Raw genomic sequence first — 15,755 nt, 5'->3', positions numbered from 1 at the left:
AGTGAAGAGGCGGGGCCAGGAGCTGAGTCTCGACCCCTGCAACCACAATTAGGTGAGTACAATTAGGTGAGCTTACGATGATGTTTCGGTCCTACTTGAACCATTTACAAAGTCACACTGACAAAAAGGAGAGAGAAGGAGGGGTATGTACAGTGGACCCTCGCCTAACGAACGCATTGCATAACGTTAAATCCGCCTAGCAATACATTTTAACGCAAAAATTTTGCCTCGGCTAGTGCTAAAAAACTCGCTCAACACGATTCATTCGAGACGCATCCACGTGCAGCCTGAGCCCGCCTCACTTGTTCCGTGGGTGCCAGTGTTTACAAGCCAGCCACCGCGGTCGCTTCCAAGCATACAATCGGAACATTTCATATTATCACAGCATTTTTAGTGATTGCACCTGCAAAGTAAGTCACCATGGGCCCCAAGAAAGCTTCTAGTGCCAACCCTACAGGAAAAAGGGTGAGAATTACTATGGATAAGAAGAAAGAGATCATTGCTAAGTATGAAAGTGGAGTGCGTGTCTCCGAGCTGGTCAGGTTGTACACAAAACCCCAATCACCCATTGCTACAATTGCGGCCAAGAAAACGGCAATCAAGGAAGCTGTTCTTGCCAAAGGTGCAACTTTGTTTTCAAAACAGAGATCGCAAGTGATAGAAGATGTTGAGAGACTGTTATTGGTGTGGATAAACGAAAAACAGATAGCAGGAGATAGCATCTCTCAAGCGATCATATGTGAAATGGCTAGGAAGTTGCATGAGGATTTATTTAGAAAAATGACTGCAACTAGTGGTGATGTGAGCGAATTTAAGGCCAGCAAAGGCTGGTTTGAGAGATTTAAGAATTGTAGTGGCATACATAGTGTGATAAGGCATGGTGAGGCTGCCAGTTCGGACCACAAAGCGGCTGAAAAATATGTGCAGGAATTCAAGGAGTACATAGACAGTGAAGGACTGAAACCTGAACAAGTGTTTAATTGTGACAAAACAGGCCTGTTTTGGAAGAAAATGCCAAGCAGGACCTACATTACTCAGGAGGAAAAGGCACTCCCAGGACATAAGCCTATGAAAGACAGGCTTACTCTGTTGATGTGTGCTAATGCTAGTGGTGATTGCAAAGTGAAGCCTTTATTGGTGTATCACTCTGAAACTCCCAGAGTGTTCAGGAAAAACAATGTCTTCAAGGCTAATTTGTGTGTGCTGTGGAGGGCAAACAGTAAAGCATGGGTCACTAGCGACTTTTTCTATGACTGGTTACACCATGCATTTGCCCACACTGTGAAAAATTACCTAATTGAAAAGAAATTAGACCTTAAGTTTGACAGGTGCTTTGTAGTGACCTCAGAAACTCAATTGGCTCTAAGAGAGTTTTGGAGAGATCACTTTAGCATCCTCAATTGTGTAAACATTATAGGTAAGGCTTGGGAGGAAGTGACTAAGAGGACCTTGAACTCTGCTTGGAAGAAACTGGCCAGAATGTGTAGACAGAAGAGATTTTGAAGGGTTTGAGGTTAACCCTGGGAATCCTATGCCAGTTGAGGAATCCGTTGTGGAAGTCCTTGGGGTTGGAGGTTAGTGGGGAGGATGTGGAAGAGTTGGTGGAGGAGGACAATGATGAACTAACCACTGATGAGCTGCTGGATCATCTTCAACAGCAAGAGGCCACACCTGAGGAAACTGCTCCAGAGGAGGGGATAGAGAAATTTAAGAAGTTGTCTACTTCAAAGATTAAGGAAATTTGTGCAATGTGGCTTAAAGTGCAAACCTTTTTTGATGAAAATCACCCTCACACAGCTATTGCAAGCCATGCTGGTGACTATTACACTGACAATATTGTGAAACACTTTAGGAATGTCATAAAGGAACGAGAGGTACAGGCCTCTATGGACAGATATGTTGTGTGACATAGGTCCAGTGACTCTCAAGCTGGCCCTAGTGGCATTAAAAGAAGATGGAAAGTAACCCCGGAAAATGACTTGCCACCTCAAGTCCTAATGGAAGGGGATTCCCCTTCTAAACATTAACACCATCCACAGTCTCCCCTCCTCCCATCCCATCAATCATCACCAGATCTTCAATAAAGGGAAGTGTCATGTAACTGTGCATGTCTTCTTCAGTTTGTGTATTAAAATTAATATTTCATGTGGTAAAAATTTTTTTTTTGTTCATACTTTGGGGTGTCAGGAACGGATTAATTTGATTTCCATTATTTCTTATGGGGAAAATTAATTCGGCTAACGGTAATTTCTCCTAACGTTGAGCTCTCAGGAACAGATTAACAGCATTAGGCGAGGGTCCACTGTATAAGCTATATATGCATCCCTCCTTCTCTAACAACGTACATGGTTGTGCAAGAAAGGTATAAAATACCAACAATATGAAAGTTAAGACACATGTGCAACATTTGGATATCTTTATTGTAGACATTTCACCATCCAGTGGCTTTATCCCTTTGGGTAGGACCTACTTCCACTGGGGAATCCCGCCTACCAGTGACTATGCCCTCGTCGGCTACACGTCCCTCTCCACTGACGCCTATATAACCGCCAGTCTCCTTGCCTTTGCTCCAGATTCTCCTCCACCACGATGCTTCGAACACTAACTCCAAGGCTGAGGGACTGATTACCTCACCTTTTGTATGTAGTTCTACTGTCCTCTAATTACATCCTAGAATCTGTATTGATAAAGCCACTGGATGGCGAAATATCTACAATAAAAGCCAGCGGAAGGCCTCGGTCAGATGACCAAGGCTCCAAAGGCGGGTCATCATCTGACTAAGACCCGCATCAGGAAATATTTGTCCTGTCTCCTGACGAACCTTACCTAACGTAAGCTCCTTCTCTCCTTTTCGTCAGTGTGACTTTGTAAATGATCCAAGTCGGACTGAAACGTCGTCGTAAGCTCCTCTCAAGACCCACATAACACTAACATGTGTGGATACCCAGAATGATATAAATCAACTGCAGAAATCACCCAAAAGTACACAAATTACCAACTAATAGGACTCGTATTACCACTCCTACCCCGCTGCCACTGAAGTGATACTCCACAACATTCACCCATCACCCATCACCTACTATTCGCCCGAAGCCACAGCCAATGGACAAGGGTCAGAGCTATAAAAGAAGATCCAGTAACCAGCTAAGGACTCCTCACGTCAAAGGTGAAACCAGTAATAATACGAGGAAAATTTGTGGTACTGCCAGCCAGGACACAACCCTCATCACTCACCGGCATCACCACAACACATGACAGACAACAACAAACATGGCCGCCACCACAGTCCAAGATAACTCCTTCCCAGGATTTGATGTCAAGAAGATCACCGACCCAGAAATAGCTAAACTCCTTACGATTCAGAACCAAACGATCACCAAGCTAACCCAAGAAATGCAGGAACTAAATGCTAGCAAGATCACTGCTCTAGAACATAAACTAGACACTCTGGAACAACAAAGCAACACCCACACCCAGTCCCTAGACACCATTAACACTCTAAAAGACCAAGTCACCCTCCTTACCACCAACATTATAGAGGAAAGATCAAGAGTGGACCAACAACTTGCCAATGTCATCACCAACTTCCAAGACCATAATGACCAACAGCAGCTATCTGACGCTGTTGTAGTTAACAGCAAACATCTCCCACCCACAGTCACCCAAGAAACCTGCATGGAGATCACCCTACAATTTATCAAGGACCACCTTCGCCTTAACATACGTAGTGATGACTTAAAGGATTGCAAACTGATGGGCTACCAAGCAGGTAAAAAAATAGTGCTGTTAAAATTCCAAACTAGCCTACAAAGGAACAACCTACTAAAAACCTCTTTTTCTATGAAAAGTGATGTTTACGTCAATGAGTGCCTTACCAAAACAAGACAAAACCTCCTTTATCGGCTAAGAAAATTACGCTATGCCCCAAAAATCCACCAGTGCTTTGTGAGGGACGGAAAAATCGCAGTTAGGAAACAGCCCACTGGGAAGAGATACTTCACCTCTACAGAACATGACCTAAAAACATTCCTAAGTGAGGCTGGACTAACAGAATCAGAGTAAAGTGCTGATAATACCCACAGTCCACCGTTAGTGTTATATTGTCATAAATTTGTGCCCCCCTAAAATTCTAATACCCCAACTACTTTTGATTGTCATTGTTGTATTCAAGGACCATTCTACTTCATAGTCTTAATTGTGTTTAATATCTACAGAATCTATCTCCTTTTTTTACAACTTACCACATCACTGTTCTATCTTATTTTATTTTAAACTAACCATAACTTGTCCTCAATAATTCTACCTCACTTTAAAAAATATTCAATTGCCCAATTTTATTCTAAAATCCCTATTATTGCCCAATTTTACTTTAAACTATATTGACGAAACTTATTGTAAACTTTTTTTAATGCATATTTTTATTATATACTTTTTTAAACTAGTATTTTCAACTACAACTTTTATATTATCCTGTCTACCATCTTACTAGCATATTATAACCAAGTCATTGCCATTTTTATTTTTATTATTTTTTTTTTTATTATTCTTTTGCTACCTTAACTTGTATATTTTATCTTGTCAATTTAAATCAAGTTATACTCTAGTTCTTGTAAACAACTTATATAACACCTTAGTGCAATTACAATTGAGAGACTTGTGCCTTTTTTATATTATTAGATTAAACTCAGTTGTACTATAGCTCATTGTAGCTCAATACATAGTTAATACCAAATTCATTATATTAGACCTTAGTGCAATTACTAGTGAGAGTCTGGTGCTATTTTTAATTTGTATTTTTATATTACTAGTTTATACCTAGTTGTACTTTAGTTCATTCCAGCACAACACATAGACAACATCAACTTCATTATGTGTATTAGTGACTATACTCTATATGCCCAAAATACTCTAGCTATATACGTACTTGTCCAAACTTCCCACCACTACAGATATCTGTACTAGAACTCAACACACAACTCAGGATATAAATAACCATAATTTAAACCTAGAAGATGATTGATCACATTGACCCTGATCTAAACCTCCATAATCTGACACCCAATCAAAACCTATTGGAAAGTAACTGCCTTTACTACACAGCAACACAAGCCAGCACTATCCTAAACAATGCTAAAAGTCTATCAGTACTTAACTACAACATCAGGTCCTTAAGCAAACACTATGATGACCTCCTGGCACTCCTTGTGTCACTAAAGACACCCTTCTCTGCATTATTCTTACTGAGACCTGGCTTAAGCAGGACACAATAGATATCTACCCTGTACCAGGATACACAGCAACTCACAACTGCAGACCATACCAAGTTGGGGGTGGTATTGCAATCTATTACTCCAACCAACTATCTTGTATTAGCACCACTTGCTTTAGTGATGAATATGGGGAATACATTTTTGCTAATTTTACTGTAAAAAACCTTAAGACACCTATAACAATCGGTGCCATTTACCAGATACCCCACACAAACATCACAAATTTCAGTGTGAAATTAAAGGCACTAATAACAAACAGACAAATGAATAAGCACCACCTTCTCTTAGCTGGAGACTTCAACATCAACCTTGGCCTACTAGATAATCAGCCTGTAACTGATTTCATCAACAATATGAACAACACACTTCTCATACCAACAATAACTAAACCAACCAGGCTCACTGAGACAAGTGCAACCATAATATATTGACCACATATGGACCAATATACTAGCCCCCCTTAACCCTTTGACTGTTTCCGACGTATAAATATGTCTTACGAGCCAATGTTTCTGACGTATTTATACGCACAAATTCTAGCGGCTTCAAATCAAGAGCCAAAGGCCTGGTAGGCCTACACGAGAGAGAATGGGTCTCAGTGGTCGGTGTGCACCCTGTGAAAAAAATCTGGGACCCAGCGGTGCATTGTGGGAACGCCATGTTGTTAGTCCATTTTCACCATGCCTCTCGGTAAGAAGTTCCTCACTCCTCGGCGGATTGGCGGTCTTTTGTTCCCAAGTGATAGCTGTAACAGTGATGAAAATGTCAGTGACAGTGAATTCCAGGGTTTTGAAGTGAGTGTTACCGGAAAAAGTGCCCAGGATAACGTAATTATTGATGAAAACCCAGATGACCTACAACCTTCCACCTCTGGTGCTGTGCCGGCTTGTTCACGTTCACGTTCGCCTGTACCAGGACGAAAGAGGAAACTATTCGGTCGTGTACAACACCCAGATGATAGAAGTGATAGTGATTTCAAGGTCACTGAAAGCAGTTCTAGTGACAGTGAGAGTGAATATTCCCCAGTGAAGTGGCAGTATGTACGACATAGCATGCGGTCTGGTAGTGTTTCATATGTTGTTCCAAGGGGAAGGAGAAACTCTGGGAGCACATCCCGTGGCCCTACACCACGACCTGATAGTGAAGATGACGATATTGTAACGATGGGTATGAATGGTGACAGTGAGGGAGGAGGCAGTGGTGGTGATAGTGAGGGTGGCACGGCCCATGTGGCACCATCAGCGGGCCACGCTACTACCCACGCTGCTGACGCAGCACAACAACCAGCTTCACCCTACCCCACACTCCCACAACCTGCACCACCACAACCTGCACAACCACAACCACGGTACAATATCCAGACCCCACCAGCAGACCGCATCTGGGATTGGCAGGACGGTGACGAGTTTGTTCCCAGTCCCCATGACTTTGATGAAACACAAAGTGGAATAAAGCCATCTTGTCCACTTGGGAACAATGCCAGTGAACTGGACTGCTTTGAGTTATTCTTCGATGAACCCCTGATGGACATCATTGTCAGGGAAACAAACACATACTGTGATTACACCATGGCAAATACAATTCTCTCACCAAAATCACGGCTACACAAGTGGAAGGAGACAACTGTGGCAGAGATGTACCTGTTTTTTGCCACAATAATGCTTATGCCACATGTGTATAAGCACACTGTCACCACATACTGGGCAACAGAACGCCTGATTTCAACTCCAGGTTTTAGTGACATTATAGGTGTCAATCGTTTCCTGATACTGTTACGTATGTTACACTTTTCAGACAAAACCAGGCCTGACAGAAGCGACAGGTTATATAAGATCAGAAATGTGTTTATGTACCTGAAACAAAAGTGCTGCATGTATTTTTATCCCTTCAGGAAGCTTGTTATTGATGAGTCCTTGATTTTATTCAAAGGAAGACTCTCATTCAAGCAATATATACCAAGCAAGAGGAAACGCTTTGGTATAAAGCTATTTGTACTGTGTGATTGCAGAAGTGGTCTAGTTTTGGATATCATTGTGTACACTGGCAGTAATACTTTGAGAGATACCATGAAGTTATTGGGTATCTCTGGTGATGTGGCTCGAACAATGATGGAACCACATCTTGGTAAGGGGCATATGTTATTTACTGATAACTGGTACAGAAGCCCCTTACTCAGTGATTTCTTGCAAGTGAACTTGACAGACGTGTGTGGCACAGTGCGTGGTAATCGTAAACAAATGCCAAGGTTCAACGCTGGCACTCGCAGAGGTGAGGTGCAAGCCTTTGCTGCCAATGACATCATGGCATTTCGGTGGCATGACAAATGTGATGTCACATTGTTGACATCAGTTCACAGAAACGAAATGGTACCCAGTGGCAGGGACAAGAGAGAGACCAATGAACCCATTCTAAAGCCTGCAGCTGTCATGGACTACAACCTCAATATGCGCTTAGTGGACAAATGTGACATGCAGATTGGGTTTGCAGACTGTGTACGCAAGAGTTATAAGTGGTATATAAAACTTTTTTTCCATCTTGTTGATATCTCTATGCTAAATGCTTATAACATATACAAGTTGAAGACCAACAAAACACCAAAATATGGTGAATTTAGCCTGTCAGTAATCAGACAAATAATTGCAAAGTACCAAGGAGCAACTCCTGCAATAGACCAGCGCCCACAGACGTCATCTCGTTTAGGCCTGGTGATCACTACCCCATACAACTGCCTCCTACTACTGCCAAGAAAAATGCTCAGAAGAGGTGTTATGTATGTATGCATACCACAAAACGCCCACAAACACGCAGAGACACTCGTTTTATGTGTGAGGAGTGTGAAGTGCCCCTCTGCATATACCCATGTTTCAAAGAGTTCCACAAGCTGCAACAGTTCTAGGAACGTGTTTAGTGACTGTACATATGTATATATATTATGGAACAATAGTAATAAACATTGTTTTGTATTGTTTGTTTGTGTAAACAAAGTGTATACACAAACTAATAGTGATAAAGTTTGTTCTGTTATTGTGTTGTAAACAATGAGTGTATATTTGAAGAATGCACCTTACATTGGTCTCACAGGCCACATAAGTTACCTGGAACAGAAAAATATTGAAAAATGCAAGAAACCTTTGAATTAGAGTAAATAAAAGAATACCGGGTGGGTGGCGGTCGCCGCTGTTGCCGTACGCATGTCACTTTCTGCAAACTTTGCGGCTCTATATCTCGGTAAGTACTGATGGCAAAAATTTTTTTTTAGGCTTAAAACACTACTAAAAATATTCCTAACATTTTCATAAGAAAAAATTATTTTTCTTTTTTTCGAATATTTGGCGACATAGAATGACAGTTTCAGAGAGGGGCCTGAAACAGTCAGAGGGTTAAATCAGGGATAATCACAGATAGCACTACAGACCACTACCCTACCTTCCTCCTGACAAACATTAGTAATCCACCACTTGAATACAACAAAGTCTCATTTAGACTCCATGACGAGGCCTCAATAAGGAAGTTCACAGCTGACCTAGAGACTGTTGACTGGCCTACAGAATTCTCCAAGGCCAATGGTACTGATGACTGGACAGACATTTTTCTTAACAAATTACTTAGACTATACAACAAACATTGTCCTATAAAAACGAAACAGATCGCAAACAAACGGCTTGGTTGCGCATGGCTAACCAGCACTATTCTGAAATCCACTGATAAGAAACACCAATATGAAAAGCAATATAGACAGGGCTTAATACACAAAGATATTCTTAAACACTATTCATCAGTTATCACCAAAGTAATAAAGAAAGCCAAACAACTATACTACTCCAGTAGATTCACATTCAAAAGAAGAGATATAAAAAAGACCTGGAAAACACTCAGATTCTAGGGACCCACAAACTGAAAAAAACCAAGAATATTGTCCTAACTAAACCTAATGAAACACCACTGCATCCCACTGACACAGTTAACAAGATAAACGACTTCTTCTCAACCATAGGATCTAATCTTGCCAATAAAATCCCATGTACCAATGCCCATGCCGGGGACTACCTAGATGGGAATTTCCCAAATTCCTTCTATGTTGCACCTACTGAGCCCACGGAAGTCACCGAGATTATAAAGTCACTTAAAAATAACTCAGGGAATCTGTCTCATGTCCCACCATTATTGTACAAGCGAGCGGCCCATGTCCTTTCGCATGCTATTTCATTACTTTTTAACAAGTCACTAGAAACTAGCACCTTCCCAAAACTACTCAAGACGGCAAGGGTTACACCAATATATAAAGGTGGTGACCATACAGATTTAAATAACTATAGGCCAATATCAAACTTACCATTACTATCCAAAATCTTTGAGAAACTCATGCACAGGACACTATATTCATTTATAACGGCACAAAACATACTCAACCCCTGCCAATTTGGATTCAGGAAAAATAAAAGCACTAACGATGCAATCATAAAAATGCTAGATCTGCTTTACACAGCATTGGAAAATAAGGAATATCCACTAGGAATTTTTATTGACTTAAGAAAAGCTTTTGACACAGTAGACCACGACATCCTACTCCACAAACTTGACCATTATGGTATAAGAGGCCATGCGCTTGCATATTTCAAATCTTACCTTACTAATAGGTATCAGTATGTCACCATTAAAGACAGTGCATCAACAACACGGCCACTTGATACTGGAGTTCCACAGGGAAGTGTCCTTGGTCCCCTGCTCTTCCTCATATACATCAATGATCTTCCAAACGTATCCCAATACCTGAAACCCATTCTCTTTGCTGACAACACGACTTATGTCATCTCTCACCCTAATCTTCCCACCCTCAACACCATTGTTAACGAGGAGCTGATCAAAATATCGACTTGGTTGACAGCCAATAAACTTACGCTTAACACTGAAAAAACCTACTATATTATGTTTGGTAGCAGAGCAGGAGTTGCGCAAATTAACATTAAGATCGACAACACTCTAATTACCAGACAAAATGAGGGTAAATTCCTAGGCCTATACCTTGACAACAACCTGAATTTCAGCACCCATATCCAACACATAACCAAAAAAGTATCCAAAACGGTTGGGATCCTCTCCAAGATATTATACTATGTGCCGCAAAATGCCCTTCTCACACTATACCATTCACTTATTTATCCATACCTCAACTATGCTATTTGTGCTTGGGGATCAACTGCAGCAACACACCTAAAGCCAATAATAACCCAACAAAAAGCCGCAGTAAGAATAATCACTAAATCCCATCCCTGGCAACACACCCCCCCCCACTCTTCATAGATCTAAACTTACTCCCTGTTCAGTACATCCACACTTACTACTGTGCAATCTATATCTACAGGACCTTAAATTCCAATATTAACCTTGACCTAAAATGCTTTCTTGATAGTTGTGACAGAACCCACAGGCATAACACAGACACAAACATCTCTATGACATTCGCCGTGTCCGACTAAACCTTTACAAAAATTCAATGTATGTCAAAGGCCCTAAAATCTGGAACACCCTACCTGAAAACTCTAGAATTGCAGACACATTCATCACCTTCAAAACTACCATCAGAAAACATCTTATCTCCCTGATACACCCTGTCAACTAATTACACGAATACCACCTGGTGGTTCACACTTACACTCACTCACCCATTTGACCATAAACAGAAATATCAATCTCAATCTCAAAATAATGAATCTTAACTAGTCATAAGTTGGCCTGTGATACTCCAATACTGAAACTATGTATAGTGCCAAAACAAAAGCATTCACATTGCTAAACTCACAAACTAGTATTAAGTCACTTAGCCATAATACCAACTTACCTCATAATTTGTAATATTTTAAAATTAAGAATTAAACTAAGTCTGCCAGAAATACCTAGCCATGCTAGGTGTTCTAGTGGTACACTCTGTAACTATTATTTTACTACATGTAAACCACACAATAACCAAATTCTGTAAACTCAGCATTGTAATACTTATAGAGAATAAACTTTGAATGTGCGGGTTATTTGCGTACAACAATGGAAATAAGCCACTCTGACTTTGTGTTATCCTAGGTACTTTACACATATGCTGTTATGTATGATAATCTACGTAACTGTATTTGTGTATACCTGAATAAACTTACACTGTAGTTACTCGAGGGATTCAACCCTCACTAGAAATAAAGACCCCAGTGGAAGTAAGTCACTGACTTTTTTTGGGGGGATCATCCGAGGTAATTTACACACATGTTACTATGTATGATAATTGTACTTATGTTTACCTGTGTCTAAATAAGCTTACTAGAACTTAATTGATTTGATTTGATTTGATAATAATGTGGCTTCTTTGTTGTCTTCTTTGTTGGGTTTATAAGGGCCAGGGACAGCTTGTGTACAATCCCTGGATCCATTATTTACTTTGGTAATCCTTTGACTACCGTCCACAATACAATTTCTATTTCCTTGCAAGTTTACATTCAATTCAATTCAATTCAATTCAAAGTGTATTCTCTATAAGGATTATAATGCTGAGTTTACAGAATTTGGTTATTGTGTGGTTTACATGTAGTAAAATAATGATTACAGAGTGTAACTCTAGAACACCTAGCATGGCTAGGCATGAGATTTTGTAATTACAATAATGAGTTGCACTGCAAAGAGTGCCACTCTCATGTCATGGCATTATGGGCAGACTAAATTAATGGCTTACAGACTACTTAATACTAGAGAAATAGATCATAATGTGTTTACGTTGTACATTTGTTTTTATTTAAAGCAGACAGTAATTTTACTCAAGTTACAATCTGGGGATATGGATATGGGGTACATAATAGATAGTAAACTAACTTCCTAATATTCGGGGAAGATATGTTGCCCAAAGATGGGCGATGAAAGAAAAAGGAGCAAGAGTTCCTTGGTAAATAGAATCAGGAGCTAGAAATTCCCAATTAGATCAGATGGACTCCTTGCCAAGCCCCAGCTGAGCGGGACACCCACACCCCTACCTAAGTTTAGTAACCGACTTCCCACCAAAACCGTTAAATAATTATCCGCAGATTGGAAAAATGGAGCTGGCTAAAAGTGAGCCGATGATTCAAGAAATCGTAATGACACGATTGCAAACAAACCATACCCCCGGCCGGGATTGAACCCGCGGTCATAGAGTCTCAAAACTCCAGCCCGTCGCGTTAGCCACTAGACCAGCTAGCCACAAAAAGATTTATCCAACTAGGTATATTTCTACACCATAGGAAGGTTAGCACAGGCACCACTGTGACCACAAATGCAAGTTTTTACAGACGAATCTCCAGCTAGCGTGGCCGTGACGAATTCTAGATCAAATCCCTTCACTGCCGTCAACATGACTCAAGAAATCGTAATGACTCTATGACCGCGGGTTCAATCCCGGCCGGGGGTATGGTTTGAGCCGATGATAAGTGCCCCTCCTGTAGTATGCCTGGTGGGCAAGGTGGATGAGGATAATCGTCCCAGAGAGAGTATGGCAAATTTGTCACATACTTAGGCGAGAGCGAGGCGTTCACACCTGACGAAGGCTGGCGCGGTGGCCTGGATGGTGGCCCGGTGGCCTGGTGGCTAAAGCTCCCGCTTCACACACGGAGGGCCCGGGTTCGATTCCCGGCGGGTGGAAACATTTCGACACGTTTCCTTACACCTGTTGTCCTGTTCACCTAGCAGCAAATAGGTACCTGGGTGCAAGTCGACTGGTGTGGGTCACATCCTGGGGGACAAGATTAATTAAGGACCCCAATGGAAATAAGTTAGACAGTCCTCGAAGACGCACTGACTTTCTTGGGTTATCCTGGGTGGCTAACCCTCCGGGGTTAAAAATCCGAACGAAATCTTATCTGTCCGTTGGGTTTAATGAAGGGTTGTGGTGGGTGTGAGGCCGAGTGAAGCCTCCAGCATCAGCAAGTGGATAAGAATAAGAACTTTATTTTAGCATGATACATGTTTGTACAAAGGAAAATAACAATTGAGTGTACAAGCCAAAAGCCCCTTTATAGGCAGATAATTTCCGGCAAACTTACTAACTTAAGATTAATAAGGCAATAACAGTGAAGTAAATTTGTACATATGGACAAATTTTAAATATGCGGAAAGAACTTTATATTCCAAGCATTAGAGATCATGTGGAAAAAGACACCTATATACAGTTCAGGACATTTATTAAAGGAAACGTTTCGCCACGAGTGGCTTCTTCAGTCCTAATACAGAGAAAACTAAGAAAACGCGTATATATAGTGGCAGGAGTCAGGTGAAATGACGTGTGGGTAGAGGTGGTGGTAGTAGTAGTAGTAGTGGAACTAAGGAGGTGAGACGGATTCAAATTCAAATTCAAATTCAAAAGTTTATTCTCTATAAGGATTACAATGCTGAGTTTACAGAATTTGGTTATTGTGTGGTTTACATGTAGTAAAATAATAATTACAGAGTGTACCACTAGAACACCTAGCATGGCTAGGCATTTCGGGCAGACTTAGTTTAATTCTTAATTTTAAAATATTACAAATTATGAGGTAAGTTGGTATTATGGCTAAGTGACTTAATACTAGTTTGTGAGTTTAGCAATGTGAATGCTTTTGTTTTGGCACTATACATAGTTTCGGTATTGGAGTATCACAGGCCAACTTATGACTAGTTAAGATTCATTATTTTAAGATTGAGATTGATATTTCTGTTTATGGTCAAATGGGTGAGTGAGTGTAAGTGTTAACCACCAGGTGGTATTCGTGTAGTTAGTTGACGGGGTGTATCAGGGAGATAAGATGTTTTCTGATGGTAGTTTTGAAGGTGATGAATGTGTCTGCAGATCTAGAGTTTTCAGGTAGGGTGTTCCAGATTTTAGGGCCTTTGACATACATTGAATTTTTGTAAAGGTTTAGTCGGACACGGCGAATGTCATAGAGATGTTTGTGTCTGGTGTTATGCCTGTGGGTTCTGTCACAACTATCAAGAAAGCGTTTTAGGTCAAGGTTAATATTGGAATTTAAGGTCCTGTAGATGTAGATTGCACAATAGTAAGTGTGGATGTACTGACCAGGGAGTAAGTTTAGATCTATGAAGAGTGGGGGGGGGGGGTGTTGCCAGGGATGGGATTTAGTGATTATTCTTACTGCGGCTTTTTGTTGGGTTATTATTGGCTTTAGGTGTGTTGCTGCAGTTGAACCCCAAGCACAGATAGCATAGGTGAGGTATGGCTATGTAAGTGAATGATATAGCGTGAGAAGGGCAGTTTGCGGCACGTAGTATCGTATCTTGGAGAGGATCCCAACCGTTTTGGATACTTTTTTGGTTATGTGTTGGATATGGGTGCTGAAATTCAGGTTGTTGTCGAGGTATAGGCCTAGGAATTTGCCCTCATTATGTCTGGCAATTAGAGTGTTGTCGATCTTAATGTTAATTTGCGCATCTCCTGATCTGCTACCAAACATAATGTAGTAGGTTTTGTCAGTGGTAAGCGTAAGTTTATTAGCTGTCATCCAAGTCTATATTTTGATCAGATCCTCGTTAACAATGGTGTTGAGGGTGGGAAGATTAGGGTGAGAGATGACATAAGACGTGTCGTCAGCAAAGAGAATGGGGTTCAGGTGTTGAGATACGTGTGGAAGATCATTGATGTATATGAGGAAGAGCAGGGGACCAAGGACACTTCCCTGTGGAACTCCAGTATCAAGTGGCCGTGTTGTTGATGCTGTGTCTTTAATGGTGACATACTGATACCTATTAGTAAGGTAAGATTTGAAATATGCAAGCGCATGGCCTCTTATACCATAATGGTCAAGTTTGTGGAGTAGGATGCCGTGGTCTACTGTTTCAAAAGCTTTTCTAAAAATGGCTAGAGAGGGACCTGTTGACATCATGTAACAGCAGTTTCCAGAATGGGTAATATCCTGTTGATTAGCAATTTTGAGATACTGTAACTACCGGAATTTTGCTTTATAGTGTTACTGACAGCGATTAGTGCAGCTTCTATGCATTTTCTCCGTCTTAAGTCGTCTTCTTTAATCACTAGTTTAGCTTCATTTAATTTCATGAGGTGTCCAATATCGTCCCTATGTTGAACACATGCGTTTTTGCGGTTATCATTTCTGCAAGCATTTTTGTGTTCGGTGATCCTAATGTCCGGAGATCTGGCTGTTTCCCCTACATATACTTTGTCACCCCCCCCCCGCATGGTATAGTGTAAATTCCTGCACTTGTGCCAGAATCATGCTTGGGTTTTTGTATCAGGTTCCTAATAGTAGTTGAAGAGCTGGTAGATATTTTAGCCAGTTTTCTGTCAAACATTTTTGAAACGTTAGTGGCAACATTGCTGACCGGTAAAACGATGTAACTTGGAGGCTTTTCTTCAACTTGATTGGTGTTGGTCTTGTTGAGGATACGTGTCGCACGTTTCCTGCAGTCACGTATGAAGTGTAAGGAAAAGTGTAGTGAACTAAAAGAGTTGGTGATGTATGTGCA

General features: G+C 40.9%; 1 protein-coding gene across 4 annotated transcripts in view; it reads right to left on the bottom strand.

Moving 5' to 3' along the window:
• The window catches only part of LOC128692073 (exosome complex component RRP45), an 85,336-nt gene extending 73,626 nt beyond the window's left edge, over nucleotides 1-11,710 (bottom strand). Inside the window, exon 1 of one of the 4 annotated variants that reach the window (XM_070085258.1) lies at nucleotides 11,555-11,710. The gene's annotated coding sequence lies outside the window, so the exon portion shown is untranslated. Of the gene's footprint in view, nucleotides 1-9,896; nucleotides 10,026-11,402; nucleotides 11,423-11,554 lie in introns of those variants that run through there. The other 3 variants (XM_053781054.1, XM_053781057.2, XM_053781055.2) reach the window with 3 other exon arrangements.
• Nucleotides 11,711-15,755: the final 4,045 nt, after the last annotated feature.

This window comes from Cherax quadricarinatus, chromosome 15 (genome assembly GCF_038502225.1).
Source record: "Cherax quadricarinatus isolate ZL_2023a chromosome 15, ASM3850222v1, whole genome shotgun sequence".
Classification (NCBI taxonomy): Eukaryota; Metazoa; Arthropoda; class Malacostraca; order Decapoda; family Parastacidae; genus Cherax; species Cherax quadricarinatus.
The sequence above is the reverse complement of the archived record's forward strand: the minus strand, read 5'-3'. Positions and strand labels throughout refer to the sequence as shown.